This window comes from Emydura macquarii, unplaced genomic scaffold, assembly GCF_026122565.2.
Source record: "Emydura macquarii macquarii isolate MOO-44397 ecotype Brisbane River unplaced genomic scaffold, CSIRO-AGI_Emac_v2 contig_3671, whole genome shotgun sequence".
In the NCBI taxonomy this organism is placed as follows: domain Eukaryota; kingdom Metazoa; phylum Chordata; order Testudines; family Chelidae; genus Emydura; species Emydura macquarii.
The window spans coordinates 3812815-3840460 of NW_027133808.1; the positions used below are offsets into that span (position 1 = coordinate 3812815).

General features: G+C 40.2%; 1 long non-coding RNA gene across 1 annotated transcript in view; it reads right to left on the minus strand.

Annotated features, from left to right (window-relative positions):
• Window positions 1-6978: 6978 nt before the first annotated feature.
• Window positions 6979-27646, minus strand: part of LOC137145854 (uncharacterized) — a 37930-nt gene continuing 17262 nt past the window's right edge. The window contains exon 5 of the long non-coding RNA XR_010917765.1: window positions 6979-7241. This is a non-coding gene — a long non-coding RNA (uncharacterized lncRNA). The remainder of the gene's footprint in view (window positions 7242-27646) is intronic.

Here is a 27646-nt window from a genome sequence, read left to right on the forward strand (position 1 = left end):
TGTTTTAAGCCTTCCCATGATTCCTCCTGTGCAGCATCCCAACACCATTAATTTTTGTCCTCTAGGAACTGTCTCAACACTGCTGCTTTGGCAGAAAGATTGGGAATGAATTTTCCAAAATAATTAACCATTCCCAGGAACCATTGGACATCTCTGACTGCCACATGGCATCATTTCAATAGCTAAAATCTTCCTCTTATCAGGTTTTACACCTTCATGGGAAATAATGTCCTCTACAAAAGTCAGTTTTCTAACTCCTAACACATATTTGTCTCTATTTAGTTTGAGGTTTGCAGCTCTGGTTGCATCCAGGACTTGCTGAAGTCGATGATCATGCTCCTCTTACGTTGAGCCCCAGATGATGATGTCATCCATGGAGGGGTCCACACTGCTATATGTTAATAGATCATGTGTATGGTTTGTGGTATACCTCTGGTGCTGAAGCCATTCTGAAGGGTAAACATAAGTCTGTATCTTCCAAATGGAGTATTACATGTGCATAATTTTGACCTTTCCTTTGTTAATTTTAGCTGCCAAAATCCTGATGATGCATCCAATTTACCGAAATATTGAGCATTTGTAAACTGATCCATAATCTCTTCTTTGATTGGTAGTTTGAAATGTTCTTTGTACAGCCTTGTTGAGGTCTCTGTGAGTGGGCCTCTACTTTTTATATTATGTGCATTGCTTCCATCCTTGCAAGCTCAGCCCTGAGTTTATCACGGAAGGCACCTTTCTACCTGGATGAATAACTGGAGGAACCTGCTTGTTTATCAGTATTGTATGTTCATCCTGCAAGCAACCCAATCCCTGGAATAGGTTCTGATATTCCTGAAAGAGCGCCTCATAACGAGGTGCAGTATAATCTTTTAGCTAGATTACCAGATTGAGTTTCTCACAGGCAGCCAGGCACAAAATTGATGTCACCTCCCATGGCACTACAGTGAAAGGGAGCCTGTATATACTTTTATAGTTAACGTTAGCAAAGCATTGTCCCTACACTGGTATATTTGTTCCAGAATACCCAATTACTTTTATGTTTGTTGGTTCCAGTTTAGGTATTATTTTCAGTCTCATAATCTCATGCAGATAGAATATTAGCCTGAGCTCCTGTGTCTAATTTCAGTGGAATGATTGTTCCATTCACTGTCAGAGGCAGTATCCAGTCCCTCTCATTAGTCTTGTTTGATCCCAGTATGTCTACAAAAGACTCCTCAGTCACACGGTCAGTAACTAAATGCACTTGATTTTTCTGCCTTTGGGATCTGCAGCAGTTTGCAAAATGATTAATTTTCCCACAGTTATGGCAGATTTTCCCATAGGCAAGACACTGTTTGGGGTCATGCCATGATCCACACTTGCCACATGACCATCTAGACTCAGTCTTGCCTTTAGCAGGGGTTAGTTCCACATTGTGATTTGAGCCACTCTGGCGGTGTGCATGGATGACCCCTTCTGGTGAATTCAGCTGTTTTACTTGTGTTTTTACTGTTTTGGTGGCCCTGCATACTTGGGTAGCTTTGTTCAAAGTCAAATTCCCATCCCGGAACAGTCTCTCTCTTAATACATTGTCTGTAATGCCTCAGATGAGTGTCTGATCAGAGACTCACTCTGTCAAGCCATCAAAGTTTTATTGAATTTCCGTAATTCTGTGACGTATTGCTCTATCATCCGGTTTTTCATGCATGTAAAAAAATCTATGCCTCTCAAAAGTCATTCCTTTTTGGCATGCAATATTCCTGATTTAGTCAGTATTATATTTAACTCCATGCTGTCACATTCCTCAAACTTAAAGTTATTATAAACATCCAGTGCCTGCTCCCCAGCAATATGTAAAATATAGATAATTTTAGGTTTTCATCTTTGTCCTGTGCCCCAATGGCAGACAAATACAATAGATCACTGCTTAAACTTTATCCAGTTCTCTGCAACATTGCCTAACATGTGAAGTTTCTGAACTCATTCACCACATTCACCATGTAATGATCTTGAGGGTTCATTAAAGAACAAACTGTTGAATGAGTAAGAAATAGAACTTTAATAACTCAGACGGAAGTGACTCCCAGGTGTGCAGCTGGGAGCAGCCATGTTAGATCTGATGTAGGGCACATCTCCCAATTCAGACAACTCTCTCTCATGCAAGGAAGCATTTCTAAATCACAATCTTCTATAAGCATATCTCTACAGAGTTTGGTGCTGCTTTACCTGTGGCCAGTGAAGGAACCCAGGCCTGCCCACTACTCCGGGTTCTAGCCCAGGGACCCTATACACAGCAGCCGCTCACTCCTATCCTGTGCTGCTAATTTCTTGGGCCTCTTCCTACCTTTTATATCCAGCCTTGTCTCAGAGCCAGCATCCTCATGTCCTTCTTTGCCTCCATGCCAGAGAGAGCCCACTTCTTCACTCCTTGGTCCTGGCCAGAAACTGACCTGGTAATGCTATGCAACTCCTTTTATCCAAGTCTTCTGGGCTCTAATTGGATATTGATAGCCCTTCTAGCCCTTGGAGGACTTGGTCTCTCTAGATTTTTTAAATCCACTTACAGAGGAATGACATATGGAATATCACTCAGGAATTTGTCCTTCACTTAGACAAAAAAAACCACACACACACACACACACACACCACACACACACACACCCACCCCCCGGGAGTGCCAGTTGTTAAAGAGAACTGAAGATTCACATAAGGAGCAGGTGTTAACTTCCAAGGTCATATTGCTAGAGTTCCTGTGGTAGTGGTAAGCAGTCTAGCCTATAAAATAAATATCTGACTTTAAAAAAAAAAATCCCAACGGGCAAAAGACTAATACTACTATAGCACACACTGGCAGTAGCACAGTGTGCAAAGAACCAGGTGGACGCTGCAGAAGTTTCAGCTCGCTGCTGTAAGCAGTAAGAAGGAGCTGAGGGACCATTAGGCTCCCTCTGCCTTTTACATCCTCAGGTGGTGGTGGGTAGAGGCACAAGGACATCTAAGGTATCAGTACAGCCCCAATTGGCACAGTGTTCAAAAGAATGCACTTTGTGTACCTGCGGTGCATGCACACCAAGAAGGGAAATCCATGTAGGCTATCACTCAAAGAACCACACTTACTTACTGAAAAGCCAGATTTGAAAGCCACATTGTCCTCTGACAAGTCACCTTAATTATTTTTCCTGTACTGAAGTCTCAAGAGAACCTTTCACACAAAATTGAACTAGACAATATGTCAATTTGTTTTACACTGATATAAGACATTTTAAGAATTTTTAATATCCATTGCTAAGAGCAGCATTCATTACAAATAGTGTCCCATATATTAACATTAATAAAAGCAGACCAAAAATCAGCAGACCTAAGAGAGTTGGAAGGCTAGCTGACATTTATGCCTTTGGAAATCTCCCCGCTAGAGTTAGAGATGTTAACAGGAATAGAAACTAAGCTGAATATTTCACAATAACTTTCCTAACAGTGGGGCTGGATAGATACTGAAAAAAAAGATTCTGAAAATATGAACTTGAATAAAAATGTGAAACACTAACTCTGCCCATGCCCCTTTTGTATACACTTTCTGCAAATGGTTTAGTGAGTAAGCCTAATGGCAAGAATGTTCACGTTTTAAGTCATAACCATTGACTATTTGTACAATGCAAATTTTGAATTTAATAAAAGTGAGTATTCATTTTGCATTCTTGATCGTAATTTTTATGATCATCCACTCAGCAACCATACATATACTGTGTGACCTACGTAATCCAATCAAACCTGAGCAACATCTGGAATATTGAATATTCATAACAAATTGCTCACAGTCTTCCTCAGATGCAGGGAATCTCTAGAATGAAGTTGAGTATTAAAAATATGAAAATGAAAGATAGGTAAAGAAAAAAGGGACTACGTAAGAGGTGAAAGTAAAAACAAAAGTCATTGAGGAATACAGTAAGGCAGCAGAAACAGTTCTCTAACTGGAAAAAATGATGGCATACCTGTCCTTCCAAAGAATGCTACCCCTTCCTTTGTTGTTTGCAGTGTTGTTATAGTCCTGTTGGTTCCAGGATACAAAAGAGAAAAGACGGATGAGGTACTATATTTTATTGGCCCAATGTCTGTTGGTGAAAGAGACAGGCTTTTGAGCTTCACTGAGCTCTTCTTCAGGATGTATGCTCTACTGAGCTCGCAAGCTGGTCTTTTTCAGCAACAGAAGTTGGTCCAATAAAACATATTACCGTATCCACCTTGTCTCACCCTTCTTTTGAAAGGATTGTCTCATTTTTGACATTCATGTGACTCATAAGGCCCGGCTTTACAAAGCCCTGGCTGAGATGATTTAGTTGGGGTTGGTCCTGCTTTGAGCAGAGGGTTGGACTAGATGGCCTCCTGAGGTCCCTTCCAAGCCTAATATTCTATGATTTGGCTGAAGTAGCAGCAGAAGTCTGGGGTCGTATGTATCAGCTGCCCAGCAGAGAGTGATGCACAATCTTAGTATATTCTAAATGTAACTTGATTTTTTACATGCATACACCAGTCCTGGAACAGAGGCAGTCACAAAAAGCACATAGGCAATCCCCTCATCCAGAAATCACAGCCCGCATACCAACACCCAGTTCTCAGGAAGCTATCCTGTTCTTAAAATTGCTTTTACATATATATATATATATATATATATATATATATATATATATATATATATATATATATATATATATATAAGCAGAGAACAGACTCTCTGCAACTACTATATTCTCTCCAACAACTACTACACAACAATACTAACAATACAGCATTTCTTTAAAAATGAAAAACTTGCTCATGTGCTAAATAACTGAGCCTGTGTAACAGCGCCACCTGGTGATTCTTGTCTTAGCAATACATTCCAACGTTTTCCTTCCCTTTTTTCATCTGGCAATAGTTGTAGCTACCTATGTGTATTCCCACTGGTGTAGTGAGCAAAAGCCCCGTAAGAGATATGCAAGAGGAAGAGCTCCTAGAATGGATGCTCACGCATGCACGCACACGCATGCACACACACACACTGTCCTGTAAATTCTTATGGCAAGGAGTAATTTTCAGTACAGTCCTCAGAAATGTTTAAGATAATTAAGATGCTCAATAGTTCTCCTCCTAAATACTATTGCTTCAGACATAATCTCTTCAGGAAATTCAATAAATCACTTAAACATCCCAGCCATGTAAGTGGCTGACATATTCTGTATGCATCCTTAGCAGCAACAACATACCGCTCTGGTTTCATATCTAATTCTCCAGCATAATGACTTTAAATGATAACAGGTGTTTATTGTAATGCAATTGCTGATAGGTATTGTTGGTCAACATGTAAATTAATTTCACTCTTTCCAGAGCCAGATGGCAAATTCTGAAGTACCAGCATGGGGAAAGTTAATAAACCTCCTTGCTTCAGAACATGATGTCTCATCTGTAGATTCACTGGTTTCAATATCCAGCTACCCCATGATCTGCTACAATACCCCTCTGACAGCAAGATTAACTGGCCTTCCCTCTGCCCAAGAAATCTACACTATATATCATCAGGTAAAAGTGTCTAAAGGTCATATAAATGAACTTTATAAAAGATTAAGAGAAACGATGAGAAACAATAATTTTGCTCTTTTTCATCCCTGCACTCTGGACCAGTTACAGTGTCAATACAGTGTGCTGTTATTATTTTCTTGTGGATCTATCTCATCTTACATCTTGGAATTGCAGAAAATGTAGTTTAACTACAATGCTCCGCAATTAGAAATTCCAGATTTTACAATGTCAAAATAATTTTTTAAAATTCTCCTCCAAATACCTTCATTGCAAAACTCTTGGTGTTGAATTTTATATGACGACAAAAGGTTCATTTGGGATCACAGATTTTTCCCCCTCTTCCAAAACAAGAGCAAACAAGCACCAATGCTGGCAGAACTGAGAAACTCCATCAATCTGCCAGCAAATTCCTCATCCATGCCAAATGTTAAGTCAAATTAATAATTAAAGGGTGAAATTCACCCAGGTGCAGAGGGCCATGCATGACTGCACAACATTTAAACCTTGTGATGCTGCTTCTCAGGGGACCATGCCACAAAGGAATTCTAAAGGCTTATGCTTTCAGAACCAGAGGCCCCACAGACTCAATCCTTGCAGATGACAGCCTACCCAGGGATGTCACAAGTAGTGAAACATATGCGGATTTGAACAGGCTGGATCAGTGAAGTTTAGGATGAAGTGGGTTATATAACCCACTCAGCATGGTGCTCTGTTCCCCATGGTGGTGACTGGGCACCCTACAGTCTCAGAGGGCAGAGCAGGGTCTCTTACCTCAGGCAGGAGTAGCTCATTTTTTAAAAATCCAGAAGTCCTAGGTCCAATCCCCATTACTGATGACTCATCTGCTGCCAAGGCGGCCATTGGGAACACACTGTAGTAAGGAGAGCTATATACTTTTATATATTTATATATCCACTAGTGCAAAAAGTCGCATAGAGAATTGCATTAGGTGTTCTAGCACAAAGACGTTTCCAGTCTGTAGCCTCTCTGCAAGGCCTGTTAACAAGCATGCCAAATAGGGTCAGATTGTGCACAAATGCTCTAGGAGCATGCCTGCTTTTACTAATCCTTAGGTTGCTGTAATTTGTTTACTTTGCAAGGCCAGTTCTGCATTCCTTGAACCCCCAGGGACACTAGTAGAGACTATGAATATGCCTGGCCCTGGCACAGAGGACACAAAGATTGTAAGAGGATCCTTGCAGCCTGCCAGCCTTCTGCAATTACACAAGAGTCATGGACACTCTGGTCCTTAATGTCAGAGATGATGGTCGATGTGGACACCTGACTCACTAAGTATTAAACTGACGCCACCAACTTATTTCAAACAAAATTCTCTCTTCTGCTATATTGGAGAGAGGAATTTGTGATAAGGAGACATGAGAACAATATATCCATCATTTTTATGGTGTAGGTAGAAGTGTGCGTCTTACTCAATATTCTGTCCCCATTAGAATTGCCATTTTTTATTTCAAATAACTTTCATACAGCAAAAACGGAGGGTTTAGGAGAATGAATGCCAAGAAAGGTTTAAACTCCTGGAATGTCAAGATGTCAAGGAATCAATCTATAAAGTTGTATGTTATAGTTTAAATTGTGCTTCTCATGCCATTCTAGTTGTTGGGGTTTTTTTTAAATGATCATTTAGAATGAATCCATACAAATGTAGCACTTCGTGTAGGTCCCAGACAAAATGATATTCGCTGCAGGAGCTAAGGGAAAAAAAAACAAAAGTGAAGAGTCAAGCAATACAGAAAATAATTTGTGCAAAGAGAAATACAGTATAGCGATGTTGTTACAATAATAACCAATAGTCATTTAGGTTTGTGAATGTATTTATATTTAATTTCTGAAGCAGTTCACACAGTTCAGTTTTACATCTACCAATTTTGCTTCTCAGTTTGTTCAGATTTCATTGGTTCACAGATGCAGTTACAAGTAGCATCTATAACAGCCTATGATATGGCACACACAGTCACTTCACTGTTATACAGAAACAATGTAGAATCTTATCTTTTCATATTCAATTGACTATTTAAACAGACTAAATGGAGAGATAATATTTTTGACATATTAAATGTGCAGAAACTATCTAGATTTTGGTTTTCTTCCTTTTCACTTTCTGGATGCACAAAAATAGGCTTTATTTTTTCCTCACAAAAAAGAGCCTGTTTTAAAATTGCAAAACCTTTCTTTGGGTTACTAGGAATTAACATCCATATGTCACCTAGTTCTGGAATAGAGGGGGCTGCTTCTATGTCATCTGCAAATAGGTTGAGTCATGCAAGGGAAGAATACCATATGCTAAAAGACAATATAGATCTGATGACAAATTTTTTTTTCCCTTAAAAAAAAAAAAAGGCTTTAGTTTAGAAAAATCCTCATCTGTAAAAAATCATAATGAACCACAAACATTCTTGATGATTAAGTCAAATCAGACACACATCATACATCATCCACATAATTCTTATTTTCCCTTCTCCAAACAGAGCCACAAAGATAAATTGACTGTCCAACTCCAGACACGTGTCTGTTATTAAAACACTGCAGAAAAGGTGGGAGAACGAGAAAATGAAGCTGAAAAAAAATGTGATGGGGAGTTTCAAATTAAGATAACTGTAGTAATTCTTAGTATTTAGATAACACTGTAATCATATCAAGCACTGTGCAGACATTACCTGGTTAATCACCACAACACTCCTCTGAAGTGAGTGAGTCTCACTTATGGCACTAATTGGTCTATTTCACAATTGAGGAAACTGAGGCCACATTTTCAAAGGTATTGTGGTGCCTGAAGAAATAGATAAGGGCCTACAGGGATTTTCATAAATGCCTATAGATTAGGTGTTTAACTTCAATTGAAGTCAATGGGAGTTAGCTGCCTAGCCTGCTTAGGCACTTTTGAAAATCCCACTAGGCACCTATGTGTTTCTTTAGGCACCTAAATACTAGGGCTGTCTGGGAAAAAAATTCCATTTTGTGAAAAATTTCAACAGTTGGTGGAAACAAAGGTTTTTCAAAACTGTCACAAAAGGTGAGAGTTTCCCCACCCAAGAATAGCAATACCTCAGTGGTTATGTAACCCACAAGAAATGTTAGAGACCCGGGTTCATTACATTGAAAATTCCCAACCAGCTCTGCTAAATACTTTGTAAATCTGGTCCAAAGTGAGTTGACCGAGGCCACACAGTGAGTCAGCGAGAATTGAATTTGAATACTGTATGTTGACCTGGTTACTGGGATGTCTACTTTAGGGCCAGGTCTGCATTGAAAGTTTTGTCAATGCAAGTACAGCTTTTGCCTGTACACACAGTGTCACCGGAGCATGTCCATAGTCGGTGCTCTAAATGCCGACTCTAGAGCAGTGCACAGTGAGTAGCTATCCCACAGTGCAACTCTCCAATTTGTGCCTCTAAGAGTTGTGGAAAGGCGTTGGGGCCGCAATGCATCCTGGGTGCGGGCTCTACATCCTATGATGCATTGATTTCCCTCCCATCATTCTGTGGGTTTCTGACTGCATTTTGCAGCATTTTTCAATGGCCCCCCATGTCCTGAGCGCCTGCCATCTCTATCTGAAAGGATGGATCCTGCTGGGTAAGCATGGTTGATAGACAAGGTATTGTAGCCCAGGAAAGGCTGTATATTCACTATGAACTTACACTATATTATATTTGCAGCAGCTTCATGCAAAGTTTCCTCCAAAACATGTTTCTGATTTTTATCCTGCAGCCAGTGATTTGGTTCTATTGTTCTATGCCAACAGCAATATGCTTGACTAACACTGTAGAGTAGCTTACTTAATGTATTAGATAAACAAAGAAATACCTCCCTTTTGGAATCCAAACAAAACAGCCTTGGAATTAAAAAAAAGAACAAAACCACCACAACACAACAGACACCAAGCCACTGATCTCCATTCACGCAAAACAAATTTCTACCAAGTCATAAAATGAAGGCTCGTTAAAGCAAATCTAGTGCTGTGCAGCAACATGCAGGGTTTTCAGTAACTGTCTTTATCTTGTTCACTTGTGACTCAGCAACAACAGAACAACAGAAAGGTGAAACTGTACAATAAATTGGCTGTATTGGGTGCAGTTTTCCCATCCTTTGGAGAATATAGGAAATGCAGAGCAAGTTTGCCTTCAGCCGGAATGCATAGATGTAATTAATGGCCCCGTTCAAGGTTGAAGACGGATGAAAAGAGCTGGCAGTATTCTGAACAGATGCAAATCTCAGGTGGTCGTCGGGTGTCTGCATCTCGGTAGCTCAAGGCTTAGCTCAGGAGCCTGTGCATACTGCATGCACTAACTTCTGGGGTGAAGCTTGCAGAAGAGAGTTGAAGGACAGTCTGGGAATATTAGCAGATGCTAGGCAGAGACAGCAGCTGGGCACAGGAACAGTTGAATATCATGATGACCTCTCAGCCCTCAACAGGGGGCTTGGATGAGGAACTGGCCTGCAGCAGATAGTCAGAGGTGCCAGTCTCCCAAAGTGATTTAAAGATGAAAATAAAGTGTTCTCCCACCAGTACTTTAACAGAGGATGAGGGCCAGTATAGAAAGCAGGAAGGGGAAGAGATTGTCTTTCGTTCATTTAGGAGCTATAAGGGACTCACTTTAAAAAAAAAAAAGCTGTTTCAGATATCAATTGGGTCATTTGAGTGTGCTTTATAACACTGCTGCAACTCCAGTACCCCAGCCACATTCATAATAGTGGAGGCATGGATCCCTTGTCACCCCTTAGAATGAAGGCTCCATATACCACATGAGTCTAGAACCAGGGAATTCAGCTTCTTACTACATTGCCTCAGATATCAAAATTAAAAATAAATGTATTTACACACTGGTAAGTTCATATCACTTGCAAGAGAAGGTGGGAGAAGAGTGGCATAGTACCATACTAAAAAACAGACTGGTGTCAAGAAAATCCCTTTATTATGAACCAAATGGTTTAGAGAAATGAGGTAACAAACTTCCTACAGTTCTGTGTAGCAGCAGCCTGCGACTGCCCTGCTCCTATGGAACCAGCTTGAAAACAGCTAAGAGACTGTTATAGGGGGCTGTTTCCTCTGGTTCAGACCCAGTTATTTTTGGCACACAGAAATACCCCATCACAGGGGTGCAAAAGCAATACAGTGCACTGATGGGATAAAGGACCAAAACACTGATGCCAGTGAGGGGAGACCTGATGCAGCCAGAAGGATGTAGACACGTCCAAGAGATGGCAGCCAACAATCAGAGAAAACAGGCACAAGAGTACAACAGATCAGCCAAGGACCGACCAGGAGGCCGGCACTCCTCTGAGGATCCATCCTTTAGAGAGACACCAGAAGGAGTGGACTAAAGGCAGTGCTTAATTTGTACTGAAAGAAATGCCAGGACTCAAGCAATTAGGTGCTGGGGCTCAAGCAATTTATTTCTACTTTCATAACTGATGTGGCAAGCCCAGAGGTGCCAGGGCTATGAACTGCCAAGCTTAGAGGTGCTGGGGCTCAGCCCCAGCAAGCTCCTGCACAAATTAAGCATGGACTAAAGGAGTTGTGAGGGGTGCCGTGGCACCCAGGTCTACAGGGTTATTACACAAGAGCAATATGTGCTTTGAGGGAACAGAAGACACTTAGAAGCTAGCAGACAATGCCCAGAGAGAGCCTACAGAGATACACCTTATTGTCCCAGAACAGAGAGACAGCAAACTATCCAAAGGCCATCCCCACAGGGAGGAAGGAGATGCCACAGAGAGAGAGTTTGCTATCTCAGAGACAGGGAACATGGAGACAGAGGCAAGTCACTCCTGTTGAGGAGACCAAACTATCTCAAAAAGACTGTGTACCCAGGTGAGTCTGTGGTAAAGACAGGACTCACATCCAGCGATGTGCTAGCAACCTCTGCCCAAGGGATGTGGGATGGGAGTCTGGGCATCAATTTTTTGTTTTTAAATGTTTATATTAAAATGATTGTAAAATAGGGAAGATGTTTCATGATCAGTGGAACTGGAGTCAGAAGGTTCTGGAAGGACTATTACTAACAGGGCACAAGAGGGACAGGGAACATGGAGAGGTAGGCTGACAGCAATTCAGCCATATAGACAGAGCAGTCCACAGGGTTTAATAAGGTTCTGTGTGTTCAACTTAAACCTTCCTTCGCCTCACTCTTTGCAAATGAAACAGACCTCACCCTCATTCCTGGCTGGGAAAATTAAAATATCCTTTCCCTGGTCACCCTTTTAGGTGGTTCTTCCCCATTCACAAGTATTCAGGAGTCTTTGGGAACATGGAACCACAAATAAATTTTGTTTGGGGAAAAGGGAAAAAACAAAAGAAATATGATAACCATAAATATATTTACATACTCTGAAATGAGCAAAACACAATCAGTGTGTCAGAAGCCTAGGCAACTCTGCAGAGCCACATATTAATTGTCTGCCTTATCAAAGTCCAGAATTCTTAGACACACAATTCCCTGCCACACACACATACACACACCTAATACCTCACTCACAGGTCCACTATGACCCTTGGTAAATTGTCCCAATGGTTAATTACTCTCACTGTTAAAACTGTACACTATATCTTTAGTCTGAATTTGTCTAGCTTCAGCTTCCAGAGTTTGGCCTTCTAAATGACTACAGTATCAGGATTAGCAGGGTGAGAATCATCGTTAGAAATATCATCAGATTGAGACTGTAGAACTGCACAAGGAACAATGATCACAACTGATGTACTTACCAGTTCTCAACCTCCTTTCATTAAGAATCTTATTAAGTAGATAAAAAATATAAAAATATTATAATACAGCAGGAAACAAAGGGATAGCACTTGCATTTCCTGGAGCTATCAAATCATTGCCATCATAATCATCATCCTCAACACCAGTAATTGTCACCCGGGTATCTCCTTCTCCCAAGGAACACAGGCCAGGATACAACCTTTAAAGTATGTTACACTGACATCCCCTGTACCTTATGCTTATGCATAATGGTTTCAGCCCTTTTTCCTTATCTGTGTTTCACAGCCCACTAATTACAGGGTATCTTGTTTTTATAGGCTAACTCCTTAGTTTCTCTCACATTCATTAGCATTTATGTCAATGAGTTACTATGGTAACTTGCTGTCATTTAAGAATTTCTGAAGATGCTACTATGATACTGTTACTTGCAATATTAACTGCTACATTGTAACGTATTTTCCAGTCTATTGCTGCATATTTTCCAGAACATCACTTTAACCCATCTTTTTCTGTGAGCTTACCTTTTACAGGTACAGGGTTATCTCTTGGTCAACTAGTCATGCCAATCTGTTTCAGGTATACGAATCTCTATAGCCAAGATATATATCTTACAGACCTAGAAGACTGTAGGCCTTGCTTTACAACCTTATCTTACTTAGATAAGTAACAGATAGATTACTTATTAGTCCATTCCCCTGTGGTGTGAGCCTAGCTATATTTTCCTCATTTAACCCTACAACTCAAATCTAATCTAATCCCCATACATTATTATAAATATTTAGCTACAGATTATGTTGTATCTTTCTTTGCTAGATTGAAGAGCTCATTATCAAATCTTTGTTCCCCATGTAGGTACTTATAGACTGTAATCAAGTCACCCTTAACCTTCTCTTTCTTAAGCTAAATAGACTGAGCTCCTTAAGTCTGTCACTATAAGGCAGGTTTCCAGCCTTTAATCATTCTCATGGTTCTTCTCTGAACCTACTCCAATTTGTCAAATCCTTCTTGAATTGTGGACACCAAAATTGGACATGGTATTCCACCACCACTTGCACTACTGTCAAATACAGAGGTAAAATAAAAAACCCCTTTCTATTCCTACTCGAGATTTCCCTGTTTATGCATCCAAGGATTGCATTAGCTCTTTTGGTCATAGCATTGCACAGGCAGCTCATGTTCAGCTGTTTATCCACCATGACTGCCATTTCTTTTTCGGACTCACTGCTCCCCAGGAAGAATTTCCCATCTTATAAGTATGGCCTATGTTTTTTTTAATCTAGATATATACTTTTACATTTAACCCTATTAAAACACATGTTATTAGCTTGAGTCCATTTTATCAAGCCATTCAGATCGCTCTGTGTCAGGGACCTGTCCTCTTCATTATTTGCCACCCCCCCCCCCCACAATGGGTAAGCAGCATTATAGTTCCTATAAAGAAGGATTGCCAGACCTGGCTTTTTCCCCTACAGAGGGGGCAAAATTCCATCCTGCTAAGTGTTCTAGCTCTGGGGCTTATAAATGTAACAAACCTCATGCTGCAGACAGTAGAGACACAGACCCACACTGATAAGCAGAGATTGGAGTCCTTGTCTTTTCATTGTACAACAGAGGATTCTGCCACTTGAGAAATCTCTTAGCTAGTTGCAGTAGTAGGTCTCCTTATCCTCTCTGTGGGACTGAAAGATAACTAAACATGCACACACACAGCCAGTGTATTACATATACATTACTAAAGAAAGCTCCTCCCAAGCATTTTAAGCTCACAAAAATTCAATCCAACAGAAAAACATCTGTAATGAATCCTTGTAGTTTCTTCTGTTAATTGAATCTGCTGTTTACAGGGTTTGTCACAGAAAGGCACCTGCCTGTTAGATTTGAATGGCTGTAAGTATCAAATGCTCAGCATAAACATTATCTAACTATGGGAAAACAGAGCATACAATGTTTATGTGTGATTTGTGTCTAACTGAGTGATGCGGCCCTTCAGTGCTCAGCCCTCAAAGAGGAAACGGAATCTGCTGCCACTAACACCAACTAGAGGATACCTTCTTTTTGCTTGGGGTAATTGAGGCTGGGCTTGTTTGTTTGTTTTGGATCTGAAGAATAAGGGTTCCAGTGCTGGCTCCTCAGATGTGTGCATATGAATTATCTAGTCATTGTGAATGTAGTGAATGGAGCTTTCCCTCTAGCCTGATAGGGAAGATTCCTCTCACCAGCCCCCATAATATTCCCCATCACCAAAACTGATTTCTTAGTGGAGCTGCTCAAAATGCTTTGAACAAAAAAAAAAAAAAAAAAAAAAAGGGCGTTTCATCAAAAAATGAATTTTTTCATGGGAAAATAAAGTTTAATTGAATATTTTGAATTTTCAAAAACTGTGTCCAGTTTCTAATACATTTTCATTGTATTTCAGTATTTCACTGCCCAGGACCAGAGGTAAAAAAGGCAGGGGAGGGACAGTTTTCCCTCCACTTTTGCTTCTTTTATTTTTAAACTATTTCCACTTTTTTCCTCTATGGGTGTGGAGCAGGGGCGGGGAAAGGGACAAAGTATAAAAGTAGAGAAAGGGAGATAAAGGAACCAAAATATTAAAGACCAAATTTTTTTGGTTTTTAAAAAACAAAATGGAACAAAAATTGTAATTCAAAACAAATTTGCAGATCATTTTGAATTTTTCAATAAACATAATTTTGTTCAAAATTGTGTGTAAGAAAAAGTGTCTTTTTTTTTTTTAATCGGTTCTACTTCTCAGGCTTGGGGAGGAAGATGAATGGGAAGAAGTGTGAACTGCTCCCATTCATCTCAATGGAATGTTAACTCTGAAATCTAATCAATTTAAATGTTAAGGGTTTCACAGCTGGTACTTTTTGGAAGAAACATACTGCTATTATGGAATTTGAGAGGATACCCCCACTGCCCGCCCACCCACTATCCCACTAAACCCCTGTTTACTAATTGCTTCAATTTCATTACACCTCTTAGAGATTAAGAGTAACATTGTCAAAATCACCTAAATAGGAGCCTAAGTGCCATTTTCAAAAGTGATGTAGGGCTGAGATCCTCCAAAGTATTCAGGCACCTAATTTTGATTAAAATCAATGTGAGTTAGGTACCTAAATACCTTTCATGATCTGGGACCTAACAACCAAAGTCTCATTGAAAGTCAAGGGGATTTAGGGCTCCCATGACCAGATTTTTAAAGGTATTTAGGCATTTAAGCACTTTTTAAAAATCACTCAACACTATCTGCATTTTAAGGCACTTTAGCTACTTTTGAAAATTGTATCCTGAGTAACTTCTCTAAATTCAGGAAGGAAGTCTGTGGCAGAGCCAGAAATAAAATCCAGGAATCCTAACTGAAAAGTCTGTGACTTAATACCCACAAAATCATCTGTCCTCCACTTATTTGTTCACCTCATTTAGGGTGACCAGATGTCCTAATTTTATAGGGACAGTCCCAATATTTGGAGCTTTTTCTCCTACCCCATCTCAATTTTTCCACACTTACTATCTGGTCATCCTAACTTCATTCTAACAGATTGAAAACATACTAGTCAAGGAATACCATACATTGGGAATAAAATTAAACATCATCTATGGGAATATATTAAACAAATGACCTAACATGTTAGCTGCATAATCTGACAGAAGGAATGCCATTTGTGGAGTCTTATAGCTTTGTACCATAATTATCAATGTTCTGAATTCCATTCTGTTCCATATTCTAGTCAATTACTACTGGATATGCACGTACTCTTATTTCCATCCTTAACATGGTTCTAATGATCATTACTTTGTAGTTTACTATTCTTGTGTTTAACATATTTAATGGTATTTTTATATATAAAATCAATAAGAAGTTCCAACTTACATTATAATGAAACCCAAAAGGACAGTGTCACAGTGCGCATTACTCACCACCAGCCTGGCACCTCCTGTTGGTCATTTTAGGGATTAGCTTGATACTGGCTTCCCCTGTCCACAGTCTACAAACCGTCATTCAATCTCCACCATCTGCCTGCAGCCCCTCTTGCAGCCTTAAGAACTGTAGAGTCCTTTTCATGGGTCAGACCTCCAGTCGTGTCATTGTCTGTTACCCACCTTCAGGGAGAGTTCTCTCCTAGTCCAGTCACTTCCCCAGTTCTGACTGCAGTGAATTGTCCTGCCACTTCCTCAGTGGTGAGTGGGGGGGGAGGGACCCGGGCCCATCCATTGTTCCAGGTCCGAGCCCTGGAATCCTGTGGATCACAGCCTCCTGCTGCGCCCCTCTGCCTCTACTATCATTGTATTTCCCTGGGCCACTTCCCCACAACCACAGCACCCTCCTCAGTCTCAGCAGTCCTTCCAGAACTCCTTCTCCCCTCACTGGGTTCCTGCCTGCACTGCTCTGTCCAAGGTGCTACGGGGCTGTAGCCTACTTCAGATACAATCCTTCCTTCTCAATCTCTAGGCAGCTACTGACCCTGCTATGTCCTGCAGCTCTTCTTATATAGGCCTGTTGGGCCCTGAATGGCCACTCCTCACAGCTCCTCTCCTATTGGCGGCTTTTCACGCAGTCTCCCTAAGGCTCAATTAACCCCTTACTGGCTCATGTGATGCCAACACCACATCACACACAGTAAGAATTTTCATGGAACACTGAGGGAGATACAATTTGCCCACAAATCTATATGTTGTTCAATATTTTAAACTGGTAGCATTATTTAGTGCCTGTTCTAGAGATAATTGCAACACTCAGGATGAATGTTTTTGTTAAAAAAAAAAAAAAAAAGAAAAAAAGAAAAAAGTTAAATTAATTTTGCTTCTTAATTGATAAAAAATTAAGCTGAGACTATTTATATCTGGAATGCTCATAGATCTAATCCATATGTTAGCCTGTCTGATCTAGTCTGCAAAATACAAGTCACTGTATAAAACAAACCAGAAGGTCAAAATTTGCCACTACTCATATTCATGCAACTCTATTGAAATAAATGGAGTTGAATAAGTGTGTTTAAGAGCACATTGACTTTAGTGTTAGTGTATCTAAAAGCAGTAGGCAGAAGACCAGGAATCTTACCACATTTACATTAGTAATGACAGTTTTGATTAATGCTGCTTAGTTAATGCAAACTGACACTGGTTCTGCCTGTCTTGCAATCTATCAGTCTGACACTGCATATATTGTATATAATGAGGATTGCTTTAGAGAGTAAAAATGTTTATTTTAAATTCATAAAGTCCTGAATTTATCTTTATTACAATCCAAACAATCAAAGTCTATCATGTCTCTCTACAATCAAACTTCTATTGTTTATTAGAGACCATTTCATTATTTTGGAATGAGCTATGTAATATATGCCCTCATTTTGGTAAAATTACTAATGCAGATTGAGTTTTCCAGCAGAATTACTGAACTTCTGTACTTCTTGAGATCCTAACGTAATTTACGTATTTATCATGATAAAGCTCTTTATTATCTGTTACACAAGGCTGATGAATTTTCCTTAGGCAATGTGTAATTTTTTGAGTACACCTATTACAAGAAAATTGCTATATATTGTAGCTCCATACAGTTTATCCCTTTTCTTTCTTCATTTCATTTCCTGATCAGAGCTGTCATTGTGATCTGTCTGAGTTAAGTCAGAAGGAAAGTTCTATTACATTTTCAAATTATCTAGTTATAGTGCTGATTTCATATTAAGATATAAATAAAATAGGAAGACTTGGCCTTGTTTTCTCAGTGTAAAATTCCATATGTAAGACAGGAGTTAGTCTTAAAGTTAACCCACCAAATATAAGCCAGCCAACCAACCAAAAAAACCATTGAAAATCTGCAGTGGTGCTGTGTTAAAGCATTTCCACAGGAGGAAAGAAAGGCAAAAACTTACAAAGAAGTTTAGTAACTGAGATAATTCAGTTAGCAGTTCAGATCGAATTACAATTGTCTCAAATTTTTCATTGAAATAAAACCTAAACAGTTTTACAGCATGAAAAAATTAACTGGCTCGCTTTTTTGGCACCTCTAAGTGATCCTCCTTAATGGAGATTGTTTATCTTGAGGCTTGTGTCTTGCACCCCTCAGGAAGAAAAATGTTGCTGCCTGCAGTAGCTGCAATAGGCAATGTTGTTCCTTGACTGTAGCCTGTGGAGATCAGGCTGATAAATGGAAGAATCCCAGTGAAGACTGGACTGCACTCCAAGTTTATACTGTTGCCAACTCTCAACATTTCTTAAAGGCTCACCTCTTCATATATATGACTATATGATTATGTGAGACTCTCAGCTTTCATTTAACAATAAAATCAAGTTTTTAGCCTTCATGGCTGAAGAAAAACTTGAAAAATACAAACCCTAAGGACTCACAAATGAGAAAGGAAAATAAACAGAAACTAACATTGATCATTTTTTAAATCTCATGGTTTTGGGGGCCTGACTCAGGATATTTGAATGCTTACAGTGTCAAAACTGGTATTCTCATATACACATGTAGCCTATATAAATCTTATTTAAATGTTCATATTTTTCAGTTTGTAAAAGAGCTGCCTTGTCATAAGATATGCTACAAAGACATTATGTCCAACATTTGAGACAGAGAAGTATCAGTAGTTGCTCTGTGAACTCTGCATCACTGCTCCTCATCCTAGTCATCATTCCACCCATTTGTGGCATTCCAACTGCATAAAACAACTGGAAAGCCTACTTAATCAGTTATGTGAATGGAGCAATCACCAGGTGGCACAGGGCCAGAGCAGCAGCTGACAATATATAGCCTCAGCCTCTGGTTTGGTGGCATGCCCAGGAACAAGGAGGCATACCAACCCCCAGATGCCACAGACACACCACCTAAAACCAAGTGAAACTTAGCATTTCTGGACCACAAAAAGACCTGAAATGTCAATGTTTCCATCCCAAATTGGGATGAAAAGTTGAATTTTTAAATTTTTTGGTGGAATGAACATTCTGAAAAATTTCAATTCAGAAATGATTTGTTTCATCATTTTGATCAAAATAAAACATTTTGATATCAAAATTGAAATGTTTTGTTTAATTTATTGAACTGACCCAAAATGTTTTGTTTTGTATTTTCCCATAGTGCTGCACTGCCTTATAGGAGTTGTAGTTTGAGAACCTGATGCCCCTGTTCTCTCTCTGAGTCAGGATAGTTCTCTTGCAATGCAGCAGCCAGAGTCACATGACTCCCATAATGCACAACACAGCTCAGTTAGAGGGAAGTTGGCACTGCATTATGGGAAGATGTAGTCCTCCAGGAGCATAGTCTATAGAAGAAAATGGGGCCTGAATTACAACTCCCATAAGGCAATATATTGATAGGGAAATGCAGTTTAATGTTTTGTTAGATTTGAAATGCAATGTTTTGGGTCAGTTCTAAAAACTTAATATTTCACTTTAAGTCAAATTAATCAAAAATGAAATATTTCATTTCAATTTTCCCACTGGAAATAAATGAAAATTTTCAGGAAAATCAAAATTTTCCAGTGGAAATATCATTCCAACAGAAAATTCCTGATCAGCTTTTTTACCAGCCAAAAGTAATTTAGAGCAGCCCTCAGGCTTTTCTAAGTTGTCCCTTCCAACAAGCGCAGCCATCTTCACACACACCCATTATTATTATTCTGTCCCTGGTGCAGTTCAAAAGAGAGAGTTTTACAGATCTGGCCACTTGCCTGGTTCTAATCACAGTGTCATTACATTCATACTGTGTTGGTCCTTCCCTCATCTCTGTCACAATTGGGCCCATGAAGAGTATAATGGCAAGTTATCAACACTTCCACCTAATAACTGAAAAATGTATTTGTAAATTGAACTACATATCTGCCCCAGCCTTACTTCACTGGATGTTATAAGAGAGATATCCCTGTTTGGTTACCTTTGCATGGGCCAGAAATACTGTCAGAACCTGTGTTAAAGCCATATGAAGCCTCTTGCCCATGGTTCCTCTTGAGTAGCAAACATTCTTGGGCAGTAATAAAGCAATCGGAGTTTTTTTTCAAATTCTTTTTAAAGGAAGAAGGTGCTGGAGTGGCAGAAACCTCTTTGGGCTGAAGTGAGCAACCAGAATCTTAGGCCTGGTCTGCACTAGAGAATTTTGTGGACAAAAGTCAGCTTTTGTCGACAAAACAGTGCTGGTGTACACACTACAGTCACCTCCCTGCTGACAAAAGTGCCCTGGTTCGGATTTTTTGCCAAAATAAAACCACCTCAAGGAGAGGTGTGGGGTTTTGTCGGCAGAGCTAGGGCGATGCAGCATCAGGGTAGACACTGCCTCCCCTTAGAGTGGTGGAGGGGCTGTCATACTTGTCAATTTCACCACTCCACTGGAGCAGTGAAATTGACAAGTAAGAGCAGCCAGCTCATTCCAAAGCTGGGACCAGGCAAGCTGCCGACTGTTGCAAGCCCGCTTCCAGCTGTGAGTCAGAGATTGGGCAAGCCGCAAGTGGATGGAACCCAGCTCTCAACTGCCAGTCAGGACCAGGCAAGCCGTGGGCAGCAGCCACCCAGCTCCTAGCTGTGAGCCTGGGACACGGGAGGCTGCCCCCGGCTCCTGGCTGCGAGCCCGGGCTGTGGGCGACTGCCACCCAGCTGCAAGTCAGAGAGCAGGAGATTGTCACCCAGCTCTGAACCAGGGCACAGGAGGCTGCAGCCCCACTGTGAGCCTGGGATGTGGGTGGCTGCAGCCTGGTTGTGAGCCAGGGCAGAGGAGGTTGCCGCCCGGCTGCAAGCCCAAAAGCGGGCTATTGCAGCCTGCTCTCAGGTCAGAGTCAGGACCGGGCAAGACGCAGGGGGCTGCAGCCATCTCCCAGCTGTGACCAGGGAGCAAAAAAGTCCCCGCACGGCTGCCCCGGCTCCCAGCTGGGACAAGGAGTAGGAATGGAGGGTCAGCCCACAGGGAGCCTGGAAGTCTGTGCGCTCCTGGCAGGGAGCTGAGAGATGAGTCTCTGAGGTGGGTGGCTGAAAGTTGACATAAATATGTCCATTTATTTTTCTAGTGTAGACAAGGCCTAATAGTGGGAGATGGAGGAGACTCAGTTGCAATGGTGTGACGAGATTAGGCCTAAATTTTAGCAAAATATGTCTAAAATGTTTGTGGACATTACACTGTTGTTAGCCGTTAAGAAGTATTCTCCTCAATTTTCAGAAATGAGGAAATAGCAGTGGGTTAGGGTAAGCAACATAGTGCTCTGTCTACTAATAAAGGACCAGAGCTAAGATTAGAAAAGCACTGAGTCTGTGCTAGATCTTTTCAGGTTACTGCTGTCACTTTGCAGTGTGCTTCTTCAATGATGCCTTTGTAACTGAAGTGTTTCCACCACTAGAGAAAGATGTTATTTCTTTAGTGCATTCTTTCTGTGCCAATGAGGAGGGATTTCAGTTATATTTCAGTGATGAATCATGTAATCAGCAACAGATGGTGCTAGGATTGGAGTGAAGACAAGGAGATACCAGGGGAGTTGAAAGAGAAGTTCAGAGCATAACAAGCTGCTTTCCAAGCCTTTCATAAAGAAGATCCCACTGTTGTAAACGCTGTTATTTGCTACCATTATTTTCTGTTACTTTACAAACGAAGGTAACAATAAAAGTAAGGAAGTATTTATTTAAACTACCATAATAAAACAGCAAAAAACATTCAATCTAGGATTAAGTGACCCTCATCACTGTAATATTTTGCCTCGAACATATTATTTTCCTTTCCTTCTACAGTAGGAAAGTATTATCTCAGTTTTACAAATGGGAAGCTGAAATACAGAGAAATTAAGTGACTTGGGCGAGGTCCCACAAGAAATCCGTGGTAGAGCAAGGAATTGGATGCATGCTTCTGAGTCCCAGTACAGTGCTTAAACCACAAGGCCATCTTTTCTCTCTGATACACAGAACACCACCTGTCTTCTACAATTCCTTGTATACTGTGCTATTTATCAAAAGCGCAAATACAGGGAAAACTGATGCAAGGCTCATAAGGCATAAAGAGTCACAGATGAATAATCAGCAAGGCCCATACTGCAGTGTGGAAAAAGGCACCAAGGTTGGTAGCTATAAGGAAGAAGCAAGAAGAGTTCCTAGGTTTTGCAAAACACCACAAAGATGCCCACAGTTGACTGTTATTTCCCTATTTGCAGGCCACTATACATGTTAAAAGGAGGTAATTAGTCTGTGACCAGACCTGCACAGAGAGACTGAATATTTTAGCTTTGTTATTCTACCTGAAATGGGATCATGAGAAAACTTGCTTAAGACCAGGTAACAATTGAAAACAAACAGATAACACTCATGGAGGTTTGTGATATATAAGCACCACCTGAGCAAAGCTAGGAGCTGGTGAGTAAGAGACTTAGAAAGATTCCTGGAGATTCCTGCATCACCACTTCATGCCTGCTGAGAGCAAATCAAGAAAAGACCTACTCCCATTTGAGTGCCTCATCTGGTTGTGGAGAAAAAGTGCTTACACGCCTGGTATTGTTTTACACTATCCTGGATGATCAATCTAATCCGAGTGAATTTCTTTCCCTATGAGTCATAGTCATAGAGTGTACGGCCAGAAGGAACCACTAGATCATCTAGTCTGACCTCCTGCATATACAGGTGACCAACACCACCCAGCACCCGCAAACTAAATCCAACAATGGAAGTGGGACTCAAGTAAATGAAACCCACAGGAGACTGGACTATTGTATGCCATAGGCCGTGAACTGAGGTGCATCTATGATTGAGGCCCGCACGATGGCAGGAAAGTGATTAAATGAGATATATCCAGATAATCCTGGCAAATGTCCTGCACCCACAAACTGAAGAAAAAGGAGAAGAAAAAACCAAGGTCCCTGCCAAGCTGACTTGAGAGGAAGTTCCTTCCCAGCCCCGTACACAACAGTGATCAATTCATGTGAGCAAGAACCAGCCAGCCAAGCACATGAGAATGCTCACTACCACCTCAGAGCACTGGCCCTCTCCATCCAGTGCCCTCTCTCTAGCCATGGCCATCCCTGATGCTTCAGAGGAAAGAGATAAAACCCTCCCAGGACACAGTGACTGGCTGAAATCTTGAAATATGAGCTTTTTGGAACATGAGATATAAACTGGAAGTGAGCCCGAGGGATGGTGAGCCCTGCCCCTACCATCATAAGCAACCCCATCATACAATTACAGTCATAAATTCACCCAGCTTTCTCTTTACATTAATTAAATTGTTTGCCCCCACAACTCCTATTGGGAGGCTGTTCCAGAACCTCATTCCTCTGGTAGTCAAAAACCTTCTTCTAATTTCCAGCTTGAATTTCTTCATGGCCAGTTTATGTTCATTCATGCCAACATTGTCCTTTAGCTTCAATAGCTCTTTGCCCTCCCTAGTATTTACCCTCCCACTGTATTTATAGAGAGCACTCGTATCCCATCTCAGCCTTCTTCTTTGCCAAGCTCTTCCAGTCTCTTCTCATAAGATAGGCCCTCCATTCCCCTGGTCATCCTAATAGATCTTCTCTGCACTTGTTCCAGTTTAAATTCATCTTTCTTGAACATGAGTAACCAGAATTGTACACTAAATTCCAAATGAGGCCTTACCAGTGCCTTGTACAAAGGTATTAATATTTCTCTATCTTTACTGGAAATGCCTCGCTTAATACATCCTAGAGTTGCATTTGCCTTTTTCACAGTCACGTCACATTGGTGGCTTATAGTAATCCTTTGATCAACCCACTACCCAAGTCTCTATCTTGCTCTGTTGCTTCCGATTGATGAGCTCCCAGTTTGCAGCAGAAATTCTTATTATTAAACCCTAAGTGTGTCACTTTACACTTTGTACTATTGAAGTTCATTCCATTTCAGTCACTCTGATCTTCTAGGTAATCCAGATCTACCTCTATAATATTCCAATCCTCCTGTGTTGACAATGCCTCCCTATTTTGTGTCATCAGCAAATTTCATTAGCAAACTAACTTTCTGTGCCAAGATCATTAATAAAAAAATTAAATAAGATTGGTCCCAAACCTGATCCTTGAGGAACTTCACTAGTCACCTTCCTCCAGCCCTATAATTCACCCTTCAGCACTGCCTTTTCCCCTTTAGCCAATTCCTTATCCACCTTACAATGCTTTTACTGATCCCCATCTTCTCACTAACAATTCCCCATGTAGCACCATGTCAAATGATTTACTCAGATCCATGTTCATTAGGTCTATTGAACTTCCCTTATCTAAAAAAATCAGTTATCTTCTCAAAGAAGGAAATAGATTCGTCAGGCATGATCTATGTTTGGTAAACCCATGTTTCATTACATCCCCTTTACGATTTACCTCTCGGAATATCATTATTCTTTCCTTCATAATTTGCTTTAAAACCATGCATACTACTGAGGTCAGATTAACAGGTCTGTAATTGCCCAGATCACATTTTTTCCCTCTTTCTTAAATATAGGTACAATGTCAGCTATTCTCCAGTCATATGGTACTACCTCCAAATAGTTAGAGATTTATTAAAAATCCTTGCTACTGGACTAACAATCTCATGTGACAGTGTTTTCACTATTCTGGGATGAAAATTTCCAATTTGGGTATATTAAGATCTTTTAAGTTTTCCTTCCTGCTCAGATGTGGTAATTTCCATTTCTAGACACTCATTTTCATCAGAGTACTGCCTTCATGTACATGTGCCACATTATCATCCATACTGAAAAATGAGGCAAAGCATGCATTTAGTTTAAGGGCCATACTTAGATTATTTTTAATCTTCTTCCCATCCACACCCAACTTTCTTCTTCCTAGTTCTCTTTTTATTTATATAACTAAAAAGCCTCTTATTATGTATTTTAATTTCCTTGGCAAGAGCTAATTCAACTTGACTTTTAGCATCCTAACTCTATTCCTACATTTTTTAACCTCCACAATATAGCTTTCTTTCTTGATCAATCCCTTTTTGTATTCCTGGCTCTCTGCCTACTCCTAATAACCCCTTTTGAGGTAGTTATTCATCCACCTGGGTCTGGAGCCTTTCCCTACAAGTTTCTTTACCTTTTTTGAGATGCAAATTTTGGATAGTTCTTGTATAGTTGATCTGAATAAATTCCAAGGTCCACCACATTTAAGTCCATGAGCTCTTCAGTCCAACTGACTTCTTTAACCAATTCCCTTAATTTCCCAAACTCTGCCCTTTTGAAATAAAAAACCAGAGCTGATTTCCTGGTTTTGATTATGCCTCCATTTAATTTAAACTGAATCAACTCATGATCACTCAATCCAAGGTTATTTACTATGACCAGCTGGTTGGGGTACCATTAAAAGCAACTAAATATCAAGGCCCTAAAACTGACACACCCCTTAAAATGCAAAACAGGAAAATTTCTAATAAAGTTTTTTTGTTTTGGTTTGGTTTTTTTGGAAATGATTCACAAACAAAACCGGACTTTGAATAAAAAAGGCTTTTGGAAACCCATGTTTAAAGAAGAAAAGAAATATTGACAGAAAAGAGTTATAGTGCTTTCCATAATTCCTGGCCCCAAAAGAGATTCATAGGGAGGATGATATACACATACTAAATGTAATATTGAATTACAAATGAAAATTTTCTAAATGGTGAGATTAAAAAATTGATGGCTCTACTTTAATAATTTATAATTATGGATAGTGAATGACTTTATTTAAGGTAACACTTAGGCCAAGGCCTTGCTGCTGTAATTATGGTTTTGCCAATTCTTTTTTATATAGAATTTCTGATCTCTTATTGCTGACGGACAATGGTAACGTTGTGCTGGATGTTTTGAGGTAAAAAGCACACAAACCTGCAACAAGGAGCCTTTCACTGAGAAAACCCGGGGGCAGGATGACATGAAACAAAATGACATAGAAATTGTCTAAACAGTGACAGAAATTGTACACATTGAAGCTTGCGCATGAGCAATGTACAGGTTACATAAATCCCAAAATGTGTGATGTGCTAAAAGCCAATTGCATAAAGATTAAGTAATTTATAATATATAAAAGATGTGTGTGAACAAGGCCCAAACTGGAGAAACACTGGACCAGGTACTGGAGGATGGGACTGACTAAATTGATTTAGCCTAAATTAGGTGGTCTTGTGTCAGTTTCCCAGTGACACCCCTGTGGCACTAAGCACCCATGTATTCATATCTTACATGCTACTGTAATAATCTTTCTACAAAATATGCCTTGTTGGGTATCATTTGTAAATCAATAACTCACTGATCATTAATATTCTTACGTGACGTATGTACATGATATGTGTTAAGAGTTATGGCTGTAAGCTGGAATTATGACTTAAACATGTTTAAATCAGGCAGGTCGGAGGGGAGTTAGTCAACAGCTCTGCCCAGGTCTTGAATACAAATGAAGCAGGATTGACCAGAGACGACTTACATGTGCAGTAACCAGAGCAATCACAGCTCACAAGGTGGTTGGGGGGCAGCACATCTGAACCAGCTTGGTCGTCAGGCAAAAATAATGAAGGCACATTGGCATGTCAGATAAACAAAGCTATCAATCTAACAAGAGGGGGAAGAGACAGGATGGCTACCCTGAAGCAGGGAAGAGAAACTTTATCTGAGCTATAAAGATGGGGAGGGGGTTAAACCTCATATAATAAACAATTGAATCAACTGATTGAATATTATATTAATGTAGCACGTAAGGTCTTTTATGAATTCCTTAACATGCTGGTGATTAATATCATTGTAAAATATCTGTATTAACACAATGGAAGGTATCATGAATAGTCATTGATATAATGCCTGAAGGGCATGGCTGAACAAGGGGAAAAACAGTTCCCATCCAGATAGGAGGGAACATCACACCCATCAACCTGTCGCCAATGAAGTTAAGCAAGGTGTGATCAAAAACAACAGAAGTTTCATTTATTTAGAAATCAGAAGGGGGAAGGGAAGTCCAAGGGAAGGGAAGTCCAAAGAAAGGGAAGAACAGCATGAGGTCATTTTGCCTCTTGTTACAAGGAACTTTGGGAGACATAAGCAGAAGCCGAGAGCCATTTTAGACATCCATCACTAGACAGATGTAAGGGAACAGAACCCTTGAAAGCTGAGAAAGATGGGTCCTTCAACCAAAGGGTGGGGAGTTTGAAGTCTCTGGGAACTAAATATAGGTGAGAAACCTGCTGATACAAAGATTTTTCACCTAGGAATCCAAGGGAAGCCAACATCTTGTACTACTGGGGAAGGTCCTGACTGAGGGAAAGTCAGCCGTGGCTGGGAAGAATAACTGGTTAGAGAAACCATCTTGAAAAAGCCTGTATCTTGCTAGATTAGGTTTTAGACTTTTAGATGCGTGTTTTCACTTTTATTTGCTTGCGACTCTTTCTAACTTTATTCCTTTTACTTGGCATCATTTAACCTATGTCCTGTTGTTAATAAATTTATTTTATTTTACTATTAA